The sequence below is a fragment of the Oryx dammah genome, unplaced genomic scaffold (genome assembly GCF_014754425.2).
Source record: "Oryx dammah isolate SB20612 unplaced genomic scaffold, SCBI_Odam_1.1 HiC_scaffold_11229, whole genome shotgun sequence".
NCBI classification, from domain to species: domain Eukaryota; kingdom Metazoa; phylum Chordata; class Mammalia; order Artiodactyla; family Bovidae; genus Oryx; species Oryx dammah.
In genome coordinates, this window is record NW_024080622.1 from 6441330 (window position 1) to 6447045 (window position 5716).

Genomic DNA, 5716 nt, shown 5'->3' on the forward strand with positions numbered 1-5716 from the left:
TCATCTGTGCCTACGTTATGATCGACAGCCCTTCTTTCTCAAGGTAGCCCTTCAGAGAGGGAGGGTGAGACACAGCAGAGTCTCTCTGGAGTTCATAATCTGGGTTCCCTCCTTTGTTCTCAGCATTAGTGGTTTTACATTCCTGCTAGAAGGTGAATGCCCTGGGGTTTTTTGTTCTTAGAACCCCTTGAAATTATCCTTTGCCAGAGAGTGAGGTCCATTGTGAGGTCCCCATAGGAAGTCCATTTCACAAGCACAAGCTGGCTACATGCCAGACGCAGCTGCTGCCCTGAGACACACACATCACTGCAAAGATGAAGCAGGGCAGTCTTTGAAGCTTGAGGTGAGGTCACTGCTGTGAAGGAGACCATTCAGAATGTCCCGAGGGATGTTCTACAGGCTGTTGATTGTAATGGTTTGTATAAACTTCCCTGACAGCTCAGTTGGTAAAGAATCCACCTGCAATGCAGGAGACCCCAGTTCGATTCTTAGTTCAGGAAGATCCCCTGGAGAAGAGATAGGCTACCCACTCCAGTATTCTTGGGCTTCCCTTGTGGCTCAGCTGGTAAAGAATCTGCCTGCAGTGTGGGAGACCTGGGTTTGATCCCTGGGTTGGGAAGATCCTCTGGAGAAAGGAAAGGCTACCCACTCCAGTATTCTGGCCTAAAGAATTCCACAGACTAGTCTGTGGGGTCGCAAAGAGTCGGACACAACTGAGCAACTTTCACTTTAACTTGGCTTGGGCTGGTGATGTGATCTTAAGCCAGCACCCTCAAAGCACGGTGTCATGAACAAATATCTCATCCTGACACAGAACTGTGATGCTGGTGGAAGTGATGCCATTGTACAGATAAGACTGGCTCCACTTTTGGGTAGCAGTCCTAAATTTAACAATTTTGATCAAAATAATTGAGCCTCAGAAAGCAAGCAAAAATGTATCGGACTTTATTGTCCAAGTTACTAGGAAAACCGTATTAAGGTGTGCTGCTTGGGGAGTTTTCAGTGTAGGTGGAGCATTAGAAAATTCACATTATAGTGTGACAAGTGTGGGGTTTCAAGGTCAGGCTGGTACTCCCCAAGCTGCCTCCTGCAGACCCAGGATGCAACCCAGCAGGATTATCTGGAACAAGTGGCCCAAAAACATCTTAACAGCAACCTCCACCTGCTTCATGTCTTTCATCTGTCCTCCACTTCCCCCAAGTTGATGGCTGTAAATAGCCCTGCCTCAAAACCGGTAGCATTCTACAGTCCAGGCTCAGCCTAGTCTGAAGGCCCTGCCATACCTTATCAGTCCTAATTTCCCAGTACAAGATAAGACCAGCAGTTTGAAGTACTTAATTATTTGTCCACACCCATTCTCATGATCATCATAACTAAGAAGTTGACCTCCCTAGCTTCATTTTTGGTTAGGTGCTTTTGTCTGCTTTTAGTGTTTATTCAACAAATTACTAAGGGCCTTCTGTATGTCAGATACTGATAGAAGCCCTGAGGTCGCTATAATGATTAAGATTCATTTCTGCTCTAACAGGAGCTTTTCTCTGAGGCTAATAGTACGCTAGGAAAAAAATAAATGGCATTCCTAAGGGTGTACTTACGTCTGAGAGCTCAAGAAAGACTCTCTAGAGAAGTTTCAGTGATGAGAAGCTGGAAAACCAGTGTTTTTCCAAACTCACCATGGCTGCCTTCCCACTGGAACCCTCAGCCCCATCTCACAGGACTACTTAACAGCTCTTGAGTTTCCTACTTTATTCATAGATGCACTGTATTCTGTGCAGGTAAAAAATTCAGGATTCACATTTCACCTCGGGAATGCCAGCCCCGGCCATCCAGTTCACTTGAGTGGGGTGCAGGGTCACCCAGTCATCCTCTATATTGCCTCCACTTCAGCCACAGTTGCTGGGCATGAGCAGTGGATTTGGGCTTGAGTGTCTACACTGCTCTGTCATAGGCCCCTTTGTTTACAATATTACCAATGATCAGGTAAAAATTTCCATTTTAAGGCAAGACAAGAAAGGTTAAAACCTCCTCCCTCCCCTCTAGTGTGCATTGTGCTTCCGTGTTATGCATTAACCACAAGTCCTCAATGGCAGAAATAACCTGTTCAACCATAAAGTTCAATTTTTCTTCTGGTGCCAGTCATGGAACTCCTTAGGAGATAACATTCATTTCTCAGTCCTGTAAGGGGTCACAATGACCCACAACTTGCTTTGTACATGCAGACATCTTTGTTGAACTTTATGTACAATGCCAATGTGCCATTTCCCTTAAAGACAGCGATGAGGGCAGAAAGGACTAGTCAGATGACCGGGAGAGTTACTGGGCTGCACCTAACGAAAGCTCTCAGCTCAAATACTTCCTTAGGAAAGAATGTTGCTAGCTGTATTTTACATGTTCTGCCTATTTTACAAGACTTTTTTTTTTTAATTGCTGTTGTCTTAGTTGTGGCATGCAAGCTGTTTGTTGCAGCCTGTGGGCTTCTCCCGAGTTGTGGTGCATGGGCTCCTGAGCACACAGGCTCAGTAGTTGTGGCTCACAGCCTTGGCTGCCCCATGGTATATGGGATCTTAGTTCCCCGACCTGAGATGGAACCCATGTCCCCTGCATTGGAAGGCAGATTCTTAACCACCTGACTACCAAAGAAGTCCTTAAGAATATTGTTTCTTACACAACCAGATGTGTGACAGAGCCTCCAATAAAAATGATGACTAGGCGACCACAACAAATACACCGTTCTACAAGGTCAGTAACCGTAACAGTCTGACTCTATAGATAATGGGAAGAAATAGAGAGGACCATTACCTGAACCATAGCAGGCCAGTAAGACAGGAGGTCCAGAGGCTTTTGGCTACTACTAACAGAGCCCAGTCCAGTAATAGCACACTGAATGGCCTATCAATGAGTCCTTGCCTGGCCTGAGAATGAGCATTCCTATCACCATGGGCCATATCAGTCACAGAATACCTCTCAAACCTTGGTCAAAATTAAGACTGAAAGGGAAGGGACTGTAAAATAAGGAATATAGCCTCCCACCCAGTTCTACAAGAATCAAGTCATTAGCCACTTGACCTACATATACCATGAGAGGAATTCAGGATGAGAATTTGGACAAGGCACTTTTGTGCTCTAGGAAAACTGATAGGACTAGCCTTCAGACAGATATTTTCAACAGAAATTCCTGAACCCAGTTTCTCGCATCTTGCCATACTTAAGAACTAAAACCATTAAGCTGTTAATTCCTCCTAAAGAGCAACAACAACCTTCTACCAAGCCGTGTGCTTGATTGCATATGTCCCTTCACCAGAATCACAGATAAACTGGCCTCCCTCCCCTACCCCTTGGTTACAGTCCTCAGAGCTTTCTGAAAGACTGTCTCCTAGGTTATAGTCCTTTGTTGCTGTTCAGTCACCCAGTCTTGTCCAACTCGCTGCAATCCCATGGGGTGCAGCACATCAGGTTTCCCTGTCCTTCATGGTCTCCCTGAGTTTGCTCAAACTCATGTCCATTGAGTCGATGATGCCACCTAACCATCTGATCCTCTATCTCCCCCTTCTCCTCTTACCCTCAATCCTTCCCAGCACCAGGGTCTTTTCCAATGAGTCAGCTCTTCGCATCAGGTGGCCAAAGTAGTGTAGCTTCAGCTTCAGTCCTTGCAATGAGTATTCAGGGTTGATTTCCCTTAGTATGGACTGGTTTGATCTTGCTGTTCAGGGGACTCTCAAGAGTCTTCTCCAGCACCACAATTCAAAAGGCACTCAGCCTTCTTTATGGTCTAACTCTCATCCATACATGAAAAACCATAGCTTTGACTGTATGGACCTTTGTCAGCAAAGTGATGTCTCTTTTTTAACATGCTGTCTACATTTGTCAGAGCTTTTCTTCCAAGGAGCAAGCATCTTTTAATTTCATGGCTGCAGTCACCGCCTGTGGTTACTTTGGAGCTCAAGAAAATAAAGTCTGTCACTGTTTCCATTGTTTCCCCATCTATTTACCATGAAGTGATGGGACCGGATGCCATGATCTTAGTTTTCTGAATGTTAAGTTTTAAGCCAGCTTTAGGTTGGCTCAATTAAAATTCTCCATTTCTTCCTTAGATAGACCGTTAATTGTTAATGGATATCAAGCACATAAAACAGGCTTCATAAATTAATAAAAAGTTTAGAAAGAGCTCATGATTTGGAGTATAAATGGGGTGGTGTGTGTGTGTATTCCACACTCCAGTTCACAACTCTATGATCTTAATTAAGCAACCCTCCTCTGAGTTCCATTTGGCTAGTCAGCTACATTATATTGGAAACAGCCCCTGCTGCTGCTGCTGCTGCTGCTGCTAAGTCGCTTCAGTCGTGTCTGACTCTGTGTGACCCAATAGATGGCAGCCCAGCAGGCTCCACGTTCCCTGGGATTCTCCAGGCAAGAACACTGGGGTGGGTTGCCATTTCCTTCTCCAATGCATGAAAGTGAAAAGTGAAAGTGAAGACGCTCAGTCGTGTCCGACTCTTAGCGACCCCATGGACTGCAGCCTACCAGGCTCCTCCGTCTATGGGATTTTCCCGGCAAGAGTACTAGAGTAGAGCCCCCCTCTTCTGATGGAAGATCAGGTCAGTACTGTTTGTTACTTAGTGAAGGATAGACTGAGTCATTGTAGTGAAAACTCCTTAGTTGCTTTACTGGTCCTGGTTTCACCAACTTGGTTTCCAGTTTCAAAGTACTGGGTAGCCAACTAGTCCTTGCCCACATTAATGAAGTGTCACGGGGGCTTATCTCCCAAAGTCATCTGCTCCCATGCCTCCCTTACAAGGGTAAAGACACAGTTTTAAAGAGCTCCACGCCCTTGCCAGATTAGATCTTCAACCCTACCACCACCCTCCCTGCGGGTGTGGGCCGGCGGCACAGCACGTGCGCTTCCCTCGCGGGCATCCTGGCGCCCAGCTCTGGGCAGCCCCGCCCGGCGTGTCGCGCCTCGCCACGTGACCCTGCCCAGTGCCATTGGCCGGGCGGGAGAGGCGGGGCCGCCGCGGAGGCGCGGGCCGGCCGATTGCGGCCTGACTCGGCTACGGGCTGTCTCCGGAACGGCTGGGAGGTTCGAGCTCTGTGCGCGCGGTGGGCCGGCGGGCGGGGAGGCGGGAGCTGCGGGCGTGGGTACAGCGCACGCGTGGGGAGCGGCTCCCGGATGCCGCGCGTCTGCAGGAGAGTGGCCTCGCGCGGCTCCGCGGCAGGTGTGCTGGGGCATCCCTGTCACGTGACCGAAGAGGCCGGGGCGCCGGGCGCGGGCGCGGGCGGGGGACAGGACCGTGCAGCCCAATCCTCCTCCAGGCTGGAGCCGGGAGCGCGGGGCGAGGCCAAAAAGACGTGATTCTCAAGGCTCTGGTCTCGGGAGGCCCTGGGAGGGTGTTGGGCACCCCAGAAATTTAGGGGAAATTGGGGAAGATACCCACCCTTTTATTACCATGGCAGTTAGGAGTCCAGCGCCCCTGGGAAGTAAGGTCCTGAGGAAGATGAAGGGATTTGGGACTCCTGGAGGGAGCCCAGATCCGAGCTAGAAACGATGCAGTCGGGGCAGTTGCGGTCAGAGGTCTTTGGGTTCTGGCTGCGCCCTAAATCGCAGTGAGCGCTCGGGCAAGCCCTTGCCTCTCTCTAGGCCCCCAGTTCCTGGCTCCCGTCCCCCGGCCTCGAGGGCCCTAGCGTGGTCCGAGGCCTCACCCCTCTGGTCTGCCGTAGG